The sequence below is a fragment of the Salmo salar genome, chromosome 08 (genome assembly GCF_965601325.2).
Source record: "Salmo salar chromosome 08, fSalSal1, whole genome shotgun sequence".
NCBI lineage: Eukaryota > Metazoa > Chordata > Actinopteri > Salmoniformes > Salmonidae > Salmo > Salmo salar.
In genome coordinates, this window is record NC_138298.1 from 6,315,443 (window position 1) to 6,328,475 (window position 13,033).

The window sequence follows — 13,033 nt, forward strand, 5'->3', positions numbered from 1 at the left end:
TTTCTGTATTTCATGATTGCAACTTGCTGAAAAGAGTCAACAGTGTTCAAATCATCTGGATTAAGCAGTACGGCAACAATGGTACTTACAGAGTGACTCAAACATGATGTAGACCTTGTTTTTGAAAAATCAGTTTTCTTCTGAATTTCATGATTGCAACTGGTTGAAAAGTGTCAACAATGTTCCAATCATCGATTTTAAACAGTACAGCAAAATGGTACTTACAGAGTGACTCAATCATGATTTAGACCTTGTTTTTGAAAAACTGTTTATTTCTGTATTTCATGATTGCAACTTGCTGAAAAGTGTCAACAGTGTTCCTATCATCTGGATTAAGCAGTACGGCAACAATCGTACTTACAGAGTGACTCAACCATGATTTAGACCTTGTTTTTGAAAAACAGTTTATTTCTGTATTTCATAACTGCAACTTGCTGAAAAGTGTCAACAGTGTTCCTATCATCAGGAGTAAGCTGTACAGCAAAATTGTACTTACAGAGTGACTCAAACATGATTTAGACCTTGTTTATGAAAAACGGTTTATTTCTGTATTTCATGATTGCAACTTGCTGAAAAGTGTTAACAGTGTTCCTTTCATCGAGTTTAAACAGTACAGCAAAATGGTACTTACAGAGTGACCTTGTTTTTGAGAAACTGTTTATTTCTGTATTACATGATTGCAACTTGCTGAAAAGTGTTAACAGTGTTCCTTTCATCGAGTTTAAACAGTACAGCAAAAATGGTTCTTACAGAGTGCATCAAACATGATTTAGACCTTGTTTGTGAAAAACTATTTATTTCTGTATTTCATGATTGCAACTTGCTGATAAGTGTTAACAAGTGTTCCTTTCATTTAGTTTAAACAGTACAGAAAAATGGTACTTACAGAGTGACCTTGTTTATGAAAAACGGTTTATTTCTGTATTTCATGATTGCAACTTGCTGAAAAGTGTCAACAGTGTTCCTATCATCTGGATTAAGCAGTACGGCAACAATGATAGAGAGTGACTCAATCATGATTTAGACCTTGTTTTTGAAAAACTGTTTATTTCTGTATTTCATGATTGCAACTTGCTGATAAGTGTTAACAAGTGTTCCTTTCATTTAGTTTAAACAGTACAGAAAAATGGTACTTACAGAGTGACCTTGTTTATGAAAAACGGTTTATTTCTGTATTTCATGATTGCAACTTGCTGAAAAGTGTCAACAGTGTTCCTATCATCTGGATTAAGCAGTACGGCAACAATGATAGAGAGTGACTCAATCATGATTTAGACCTTGTTTTTGAAAAACTGTTTATTTCTGTATTTCATGATTGCAACTTGCTGAAAAGTGTCAACAGTGTTCCTATCATCTGGAGTAAGCTGTACAGCAAAATGGTACTTACAGAGTGACTCAAACATGATTTAGACCTTGTTTATGAAAAACGGTTTATTTCTGTATTTCATGATTGCAACTTGCTGAAAAGTGTCAACAGTGTTCCTATCATCAATTTTAAACAGCACAGCAAAATGGTACTTACAGAGTGACTCAAACATGAATTAAATGTTGTTCATGAAAAACTGTTTATCTCTGTATTTCATGATTGCAACTTGCTGAAAAGTGTCAACAGTGTTCCTATCATCTGGATTAAGCAGTACGGCAACAATGATACAGAGTGTCTCAATCATGATTTAGACCTTGTTCATGAAAAACGGTTTATTTCTGTACTTCATGATTGCAACTTGCTGAAAAGAGTCAACAGTGTTCAAATCATCTGGATTAAGCAGTACGGCAACAATGGTACTTACAGAGTGACTCAAACATGATGTAGACCTTGTTTTTGAAAAATCAGTTTTCTTCTGAATTTCATGATTGCAACTAGTTGAAAAGTGTCAACAATGTTCCAATCATCGATTTTAAACAGTACAGCAAAATGGTACTTACAGAGTGACTCAATCATGATTTAGACCTTGTTTTTGAAAAACTGTTTATTTCTGTATTTCATGATTGCAACTTGCTGAAAAGTGTCAACAGTGTTCCTATCATCTGGATTAAGCAGTACGGCAACAATCGTACTTACAGAGTGACTCAACCATGATTTAGACCTTGTTTTTGAAAAACAGTTTATTTCTGTATTTCATAACTGCAACTTGATGAAAAGTGTCAACAGTGTTCCTATCATCAGGAGTAAGCTGTACAGCAAAATTGTACTTACAGAGTGACTCAAACATGATTTAGACCTCGTTTATGAAAAACTGTTTATTTCTGTATTTCATGATTGCAACTTGCTGAAAAGAGTCAACAGTGTTCAAATCATCTGGATTAAGCAGTACGGCAACAATGATACAGAGTGTCTCAAACATGATTTAGACCTTGTTCATGAAAAACTGTTTATTTCTGTATTTCATGATTGCAACTTGCTGAAAAGTGTCAACACTGTTCCTATCATCTGGATTAAGCAGTACGGCAACAATGGTACTTACAGAGTGACTCAACCATGATTTAGACCTTGTTTTTGAAAAACAGTTTATTTCTGTATTTCATAACTGCAACTTGCTGAAAAGTGTCAACAGTGTTCCTATCATCAGGAGTAAGCTGTACAGCAAAATTGTACTTACAGAGTGACTCAAACATGATTTAGACCTTGTTTATGAAAAACGGTTTATTTCTGTATTTCATGATTGCAACTTGCTGAAAAGTGTCAACAGTGTTCCTATCATCAATTTTAAACAGCACAGCAAAATGGTACTTACAGAGTGACTCAAAAATGAATTAAATGTTGTTCATGAAAAACTGTTTATCTCTGTATTTCATGATTGCAACTTGCTGAAAAGTGTCAACAGTGTTCCTATCATCTGGATTAAGCAGTACGGCAACAATGATACAGAGTGTCTCAATCATGATTTAGACCTTGTTCATGAAAAACTGTTTATTTCTGTATTTCATGATTGCAACTTGCTGAAAAGAGTCAACAGTGTTCAAATCATCTGGATTAAGCAGTACGGCAACAATGGTACTTACAGAGTGACTCAAACATGATGTAGACCTTGTTTTTGAAAAATCAGTTATCTTCTGAATTTCATGATTGCAACTGGTTGAAAAGTGTCAACAATGTTCCAATCATCGATTTTAAAAAGTACAGCAAAATGGTACTTACAGAGTGACAAAATCATGATTTAGACCTTGTTTTTGAAAAACTGTTTATTTCTGTATTTCATGATTGCAACTTGCTGAAAAGTGTCAACAGTGTTCCTATCATCTGGATTAAGCAGTACGGCAACAATGGTACTTACAGAGTGACTCAACCATGATTTAGACCTTGTTTTTGAAAAACAGTTTATTTCTGTATTTCATAACTGCAACTTGCTGAAAAGTGTCAACAGTGTTCCTATCATCAGGAGTAAGCTGTACAGCAAAATTGTACTTACAGAGTGACTCAAACATGATTTAGACCTTGTTTATGAAAAACGGTTTATTTCTGTATTTCATGATTGCAACTTGCTGAAAAGTGTCAACAGTGTTCCTATCATCAATTTTAAACAGCACAGCAAAATGGTACTTACAGAGTGACTCAAACATGAATTAAATGTTGTTCATGAAAAACTGTTTATCTCTGTATTTCATGATTGCAACTTGCTGAAAAGTGTCAACAGTGTTCCTATCATCGAGTTTAAACAGTACAGCAAAATGGTACTTACAGAGTGACTCAAACACGATTTAGACCTTGTTTTTGAAAAACTGTTTATTTCTGTATTTCATGATTGCAACTTGCTGAAAAGAGTCAACAGTGTTCAAATCATCTGGATTAAGCAGTACGGCAACAATGGTACTTACAGAGTGACTCAAACATGATGTAGACCTTGTTTATGAAAAACAGTTTTCTTCTGAATTTCATGATTGCAACTGGCTGAAAAGTGTCAACAGTGTTCCTATCATCTGGATTAAGCAGTACGGCAACAATGATAGAGAGTGACTCAATCATGATTTAGACCTTGTTTTTGAAAAACTGTTTATTTCTGTATTTCATGATTGCAACTTGCTGAAAAGTGTCAACAGTGTTCCTATCATCTGGAGTAAGCTGTACAGCAAAATGGTACTTACAGAGTGACTCAAACATGATTTAGACCTTGTTTATGAAAAACGGTTTATTTCTGTATTTCATGATTGCAACTTGCTGAAAAGTGTCAACAGTGTTCCTATCATCAATTTTAAACAGCACAGCAAAATGGTACTTACAGAGTGACTCAAACATGAATTAAATGTTGTTCATGAAAAACTGTTTATCTCTGTATTTCATGATTGCAACTTGCTGAAAAGTGTCAACAGTGTTCCTATCATCTGGATTAAGCAGTACGGCAACAATGATACAGAGTGTCTCAATCATGATTTAGACCTTGTTCATGAAAAACGGTTTATTTCTGTACTTCATGATTGCAACTTGCTGAAAAGAGTCAACAGTGTTCAAATCATCTGGATTAAGCAGTACGGCAACAATGGTACTTACAGAGTGACTCAAACATGATGTAGACCTTGTTTTTGAAAAATCAGTTTTCTTCTGAATTTCATGATTGCAACTAGTTGAAAAGTGTCAACAATGTTCCAATCATCGATTTTAAACAGTACAGCAAAATGGTACTTACAGAGTGACTCAATCATGATTTAGACCTTGTTTATGAAAAACGGTTTATTTCTGTATTTCATGATTGCAACTTGCTGAAAAGTGTCAACAGTGTTCCTATCATCAACTTTAAACAGTACAGCAAAATGGTACTTACAGAGTGACTCAAACATGAATTAAATGTTTTTCATGAAAAACTGTTTATCTCAGTATTTCATGATTGCAACTTGCTGAAAAGTGTCAACAGTGTTCCTATCATCTGGATTAAGCAGTACGGCAACAATGATACAGAGTGTCTCAAACATGATTTAGACCTTGTTCATGAAAAACTGTTTATTTCTGTATTTCATGATTGCAACTTGCTGAAAAGAGTCAACAGTGTTCAAATCATCTGGATTAAGCAGTACGGCAACAATGATACAGAGTGTCTCAAACATGATTTAGACCTTGTTCATGAAAAACTGTTTATTTCTGTATTTCATGATTGCAACTTGCTGAAAAGTGTCAACACTGTTCCTATCATCTGGATTAAGCAGTACGGCAACAATGGTACTTACAGAGTGACTCAACCATGATTTAGACCTTGTTTTTGAAAAACAGTTTATTTCTGTATTTCATAACTGCAACTTGCTGAAAAGTGTCAACAGTGTTCCTATCATCAGGAGTAAGCTGTACAGCAAAATTGTACTTACAGAGTGACTCAAACATGATTTAGACCTTGTTTATGAAAAACGGTTTATTTCTGTATTTCATGATTGCAACTTGCTGAAAAGTGTCAACAGTGTTCCTATCATCAATTTTAAACAGCACAGCAAAATGGTACTTACAGAGTGACTCAAAAATGAATTAAATGTTGTTCATGAAAAACTGTTTATCTCTGTATTTCATGATTGCAACTTGCTGAAAAGTGTCAACAGTGTTCCTATCATCTGGATTAAGCAGTACGGCAACAATGATACAGAGTGTCTCAATCATGATTTAGACCTTGTTCATGAAAAACTGTTTATTTCTGTATTTCATGATTGCAACTTGCTGAAAAGAGTCAACAGTGTTCAAATCATCTGGATTAAGCAGTACGGCAACAATGGTACTTACAGAGTGACTCAAACATGATGTAGACCTTGTTTTTGAAAAACAGTTATCTTCTGAATTTCATGATTGCAACTGGTTGAAAAGTGTCAACAATGTTCCAATCATAGATTTTAAAAAGTACAGCAAAATGGTACTTACAGAGTGACTCAATCATGATTTAGACCTTGTTTTTGAAAAACTGTTTATTTCTGTATTTCATGATTGCAACTTGCTGAAAAGTGTAAACAGTGTTCCTATCATCTGGATTAAGCAGTACGGCAACAATGGTACTTACAGAGTGACTCAACCATGATTTAGACCTTGTTTTTGAAAAACAGTTTATTTCTGTATTTCATAACTGCAACTTGCTGAAAAGTGTCAACAGTGTTCCTATCATCAGGAGTAAGCTGTACAGCAAAATTGTACTTACAGAGTGACTCAAACATGATTTAGACCTTGTTTATGAAAAACGGTTTATTTCTGTATTTCTTGATTGCAACTTGCTGAAAAGTGTCAACAGTGTTCCTATCATCAATTTTAAACAGCACAGCAAAATGGTACTTACAGAGTGACTCAAACATGAATTAAATGTTGTTCATGAAAAACTGTTTATCTCTGTATTTCATGATTGCAACTTGCTGAAAAGTGTCAACAGTGTTCCTATCATCGATTTTAAACAGTACAGCAAAATGGTACTTACAGAGTGACTCAAACACGATTTAGACCTTGTTTTTGAAAAACTGTTTATTTCTGTATTTCATGATTGCAACTTGCTGAAAAGAGTCAACAGTGTTCAAATCATCTGGATTAAGCAGTACGGCAACAATGGTACTTACAGAGTGACTCAAACATGATGTAGACCTTGTTTTTGAAAAACAGTTTTCTTCTGAATTTCATGATTGCAACTGGTTGAAAAGTGTCAACAATGTTCCAATCATCGATTTTAAACAGTACAGCAAAATGGTACTTACAGAGTGACTCAATCATGATTTAGACCTTGTTTTTGAAAAACTGTTTATTTCTGTATTTCATGATTGCAACTTGCTGAAAAGTGTCAACAGTGTTCCTATCATCTGGATTAAGCAGTACGGCAACAATGGTACTTACAGAGTGACTCAAACATGATTTAGACCTTGTTTATGAAAAACGGTTTATTTCTGTATTTCATGATTGCAACTTGCTGAAAAGTGTCAACAGTGTTCCTATCATCAATTTTAAACAGCACAGCAAAATGGTACCAGAGTGACTCAAACATGAATTAAATGTTGTTCATGAAAAACTGTTTATCTCTGTATTTCATGATTGCAACTTGCTGAAAAGTGTCAACAGTGTTCCTATCATCGATTTTAAACAGTACAGCAAAATGGTACTTACAGAGTGACTCAAACACGATTTAGACCTTGTTTTTGAAAAACTGTTTATTTCTGTATTTCATGATTGCAACTTGCTGAAAAGAGTCAACAGTGTTCAAATCATCTGGATTAAGCAGTACGGCAACAATGGTACTTACAGAGTGACTCAAACATGATGTAGACCTTGTTTTTGAAAAACAGTTTTCTTCTGAATTTCATGATTGCAACTGGTTGAAAAGTGTCAACAATGTTCCAATCATCGATTTTAAACAGTACAGCAAAATGGTACTTACAGAGTGACTCAATCATGATTTAGACCTTGTTTTTGAAAAACTGTTTATTTCTGTATTTCATGATTGCAACTTGCTGAAAAGTGTCAACAGTGTTCCTATCATCTGGATTAAGCAGTACGGCAACAATGGTACTTACAGAGTGACTCAAACATGATTTAGACCTTGTTTATGAAAAACGGTTTATTTCTGTATTTCATGATTGCAACTTGCTGAAAAGTGTCAACAGTGTTCCTATCATCAATTTTAAACAGCACAGCAAAATGGTACCAGAGTGACTCAAACATGAATTAAATGTTGTTCATGAAAAACTGTTTATCTCTGTATTTCATGATTGCAACTTGCTGAAAAGTGTCAACAGTGTTCCTATCATCTGGATTAAGCAGTACGGCAACAATGATACAGAGTGTCTCAATCATGATTTAGACCTTGTTCATGAAAAACTGTTTATTTCTGTATTTCATGATTGCAACTTGCTGAAAAGAGTCAACAGTGTTCAAATCATCTGGATTAAGCAGTACGGCAACAATGGTACTTACAGAGTGACTCAAACATGATTTAGACCTTGTTTTTGAAAAACGGTTTATTTCTGTATTTCATGACTGCAACTTGCTGAAAAGTGTCAACAGTGTTCCTATCATCAGGAGTAAGCTGTACAGCAAAATTGTACTTACAGAGTGACTCAAACATGATTTAGACCTTGTTTATGAAAAACGGTTTATTTCTGTATTTCATGATTGCAACTTGCTGAAAAGTGTCAACAGTGTTCCTATCATCAACTTTAAACAGTACAGCAAAATGGTACTTACAGAGTGACTCAAACATGAATTAAATGTTGTTCATGAAAAACTGTTTATCTCTGTATTTCATGATTGCAACTTGCTGAAAAGTGTCAACAGTGTTCCTATCATCTGGATTAAGCAGTACGGCAACAATGATACAGAGTGTCTCAAACATGATTTAGACCTTGTTCATGAAAAACTGTTTATTTCTGTATTTCATGATTGCAACTTGCTGAAAAGAGTCAACAGTGTTCAAATCATCTGGATTAAGCAGTACGGCAACAATGATACAGAGTGTCTCAAACATGATTTAGACCTTGTTCATGAAAAACTGTTTATTTCTGTATTTCATGATTGCAACTTGCTGAAAAGTGTCAACAGTGTTCCTATCATCAGGAGTAAGCTGTACAGCAAAATTGTACTTACAGAGTGACTCAAACATGATTTAGACCTTGTTTATGAAAAACGGTTTATTTCTGTATTTCATGATTGCAACTTGCTGAAAAGTGTCAACAGTGTTCCTATCATCAATTTTAAACAGCACAGCAAAATGGTACTTACAGAGTGACTCAAACATGAATTAAATGTTGTTCATGAAAAACTGTTTATCTCTGTATTTCATGATTGCAACTTGCTGAAAAGTGTCAACAGTGTTCCTATCATCTGGATTAAGCAGTACGGCAACAATGATACAGAGTGTCTCAATCATGATTTAGACCTTGTTCTTGAAAAACTGTTTATTTCTGTATTTCATAACTGCAACTTGCTGAAAAGTGTCAACAGTGTTCCTATCATCAGGAGTAAGCTGTACAGCAAAATGGTACTTACAGAGTGACTCAAACATGATTTAGACCTTGTTTATGAAAAACGGTTTATTTCTGTATTTCATGATTGCAACTTGCTGAAAAGTGTTAACAGTGTTCCTTTCATCGAGTTTAAACAGTACAGCAAAATGGTACTTACAGAGTGACCTTGTTTTTGAGAAACTGTTTATTTCTGTATTACATGATTGCAACTTGCTGAAAAGTGTTAACAGTGTTCCTTTCATCGAGTTTAAACAGTACAGCAAAAATGGTTCTTACAGAGTGCATCAAACATGATTTAGACCTTGTTTGTGAAAAACTATTTATTTCTGTATTTCATGATTGCAACTTGCTGATAAGTGTTAACAAGTGTTCCTTTCATCGAGTTTAAACAGTACAGAAAAATGGTACTTACAGAGTGACCTTGTTTTTGAGAAACTGTTTATTTCTGTATTTCATGATTGCAACTTGCTGAAAAGAGTCAACAGTGTTCAAATCATCTGGATTAAGCAGTACGGCAACAATGGTACTTACAGAGTGACTCAAACATGATGTAGACCTTGTTTTTGAAAAATCAGTTTTCTTCTGAATTTCATGATTGCAAATGGTTGAAAAGTGTCAACAATGTTCCAATCATCGATTTTAAAAAGTACAGCAAAATGGTACTTACAGAGTGACTCAATCATGATTTAGACCTTGTTTTTGAAAAACTGTTTATTTCTGTATTTCATGATTGCAACTTGCTGAAAAGTGTCAACAGTGTTCCTATCATCAACTTTAAACAGTACAGCAAAATGGTACTTACAGAGTGACTCAAACATGAATTAAATGTTGTTCATGAAAAACTGTTTATCTCTGTATTTCATGATTGCAACTTGCTGAAAAGTGTAAACAGTGTTCCTATCATCTGGATTAAGCAGTACGGCAACAATGGTACTTACAGAGTGACTCAAACATGAATTAAATGTTGTTCATGAAAAACTGTTTATCTCTGTATTTCATGATTGCAACTTGCTGAAAAGTGTCAACAGTGTTCCTATCATCTGGATTAAGCAGTACGGCAACAATGATACAGAGTGTCTCAAACATGATTTAGACCTTGTTCATGAAAAACTGTTTATTTCTGTATTTCATGATTGCAACTTGCTGAAAAGAGTCAACAGTGTTCAAATCATCTGGATTAAGCAGTACGGCAACAATGATACAGAGTGTCTCAAACATGATTTAGACCTTGTTCATGAAAAACTGTTTATTTCTGTATTTCATGATTGCAACTTGCTGAAAAGTGTCAACAGTGTTCCTATCATCAGGAGTAAGCTGTACAGCAAAATTGTACTTACAGAGTGACTCAAACATGATTTAGACCTTGTTTATGAAAAACGGTTTATTTCTGTATTTCATGATTGCAACTTGCTGAAAAGTGTCAACAGTGTTCCTATCATCAATTTTAAACAGCACAGCAAAATGGTACTTACAGAGTGACTCAAACATGAATTAAATGTTGTTCATGAAAAACTGTTTATCTCTGTATTTCATGATTGCAACTTGCTGAAAAGTGTCAACAGTGTTCCTATCATCTGGATTAAGCAGTACGGCAACAATGATACAGAGTGTCTCAATCATGATTTAGACCTTGTTCATGAAAAACTGTTTATTTCTGTATTTCATAACTGCAACTTGCTGAAAAGTGTCAACAGTGTTCCTATCATCAGGAGTAAGCTGTACAGCAAAATGGTACTTACAGAGTGACTCAAACATGATTTAGACCTTGTTTATGAAAAACGGTTTATTTCTGTATTTCATGATTGCAACTTGCTGAAAAGTGTTAACAGTGTTCCTTTCATCGAGTTTAAACAGTACAGCAAAATGGTACTTACAGAGTGACCTTGTTTTTGAGAAACTGTTTATTTCTGTATTACATGATTGCAACTTGCTGAAAAGTGTTAACAGTGTTCCTTTCATCGAGTTTAAACAGTACAGCAAAAATGGTTCTTACAGAGTGCATCAAACATGATTTAGACCTTGTTTGTGAAAAACTATTTATTTCTGTATTTCATGATTGCAACTTGCTGATAAGTGTTAACAAGTGTTCCTTTCATCGAGTTTAAACAGTACAGAAAAATGGTACTTACAGAGTGACCTTGTTTTTGAAAAACTGTTTATTTCTGTATTTCATGATTGCAACTTGCTGAAAAGAGTCAACAGTGTTCAAATCATCTGGATTAAGCAGTACGGCAACAATGGTACTTACAGAGTGACTCAAACATGATGTAGACCTTGTTTTTGAAAAACAGTTTATCTTCTGAATTTCATGATTGCAACTGGTTGAAAAGTGTCAACAATGTTCCAATCATCGATTTTAAAAAGTACAGCAAAATGGTACTTACAGAGTGACTCAATCATGATTTAGACCTTGTTTTTGAAAAACTGTTTATTTCTGTATTTCATGATTGCAACTTGCTGAAAAGTGTCAACAGTGTTCCTATCATCGAACTTTAAACAGTACAGCAAAATGGTACTTACAGAGTGACTCAAACATGATTTAGACCTTGTTCATGAAAAACTGTTTATCTCTGTATTTCATGATTGCAACTTGCTGAAAAGTGTCAACAGTGTTCCTATCATCTGGATTAAGCAGTACGGCAACAATGGTACTTACAGAGTGACTCAAACATGAATTAAATGTTGTTCATGAAAAACTGTTTATCTCTGTATTTCATGATTGCAACTTGCTGAAAAGTGTCAACAGTGTTCCTATCATCTGGATTAAGCAGTACGGCAACAATGATACAGAGTGTCTCAAACATGATTTAGACCTTGTTCATGAAAAACTGTTTATTTCTGTATTTCATGATTGCAACTTGCTGAAAAGAGTCAACAGTGTTCAAATCATCTGGATTAAGCAGTACGGCAACAATGGTACTTACAGAGTGACTCAAACATGATTTAGACCTTGTTTTTGAAAAACAGTTTATTTCTGTATTTCATGATTGCAACTTGCTGAAAAGTGTCAACAGTGTTCCTATCATCTGGATTAAGCAGTACGGCAACAATGGTACTTACAGAGTGACTCAAACATGATTTAGACCTTGTTTATGAAAAACGGTTTATTTCTGTATTTCATGATTGCAACTTGCTGAAAAGTGTCAACAGTGTTCCTATCATCAGGAGTTTAAGCTGTACAGCAAAATGGTACTTACAGAGTGACTCAAACATGAATTAAATGTTGTTCATGAAAAACTGTTTATCTCTGTATTTCATGATTGCAACTTGCTGAAAAGTGTCAACAGTGTTCCTATCATCTGGATTAAGCAGTACGGCAACAATGATACAGAGTGTCTCAATCATGATTTAGACCTTGTTCATGAAAAACTGTTTATTTCTGTATTTCATGATTGCAACTTGCTGAAAAGAGTCAACAGTGTTCAAATCATCTGGATTAAGCAGTACGGCAACAACGGTACTTACAGAGTGACTCAAACATGATGTAGACCTTGTTTTTGAAAAACAGTTTTCTTCTGAATTTCATGATTGCAACTGGTTGAAAAGTGTCAACAATGTTCCAATCATCGATTTTAAAAAGTACAGCAAAATGGTACTTACAGAGTGACTCAATCATGATTTAGACCTTGTTTTTGAAAAACTGTTTATTTCTGTATTTCATGATTGCAACTTGCTGAAAAGTGTCAACACTGTTCCTATCATCTGGATTAAGCAGTACGGCAACAATGGTACTTACAGAGTGACTCAACCATGATTTAGACCTTGTTTTTGAAAAACAGTTTATTTCTGTATTTCATAACTGCAACTTGCTGAAAAGTGTCAACAGTGTTCCTATCATCAGGAGTAAGCTGTACAGCAAAATTGTACTTACAGAGTGACTCAAACATGATTTAGACCTTGTTTATGAAAAACGGTTTATTTCTGTATTTCATGATTGCAACTTGCTGAAAAGTGTTAACAGTGTTCCTTTCATCGAGTTTAAACAGTACAGCAAAATGGTACTTACAGTGACCTTGTTTTTGAGAAACGGTTTATTTCTGTATTTCATGATTGCAACTTGCTGAAAAGTGTCAACAGTGTTCCTATCATCAATTTTAAACAGCACAGCAAAATGGTACTTACAGAGTGACTC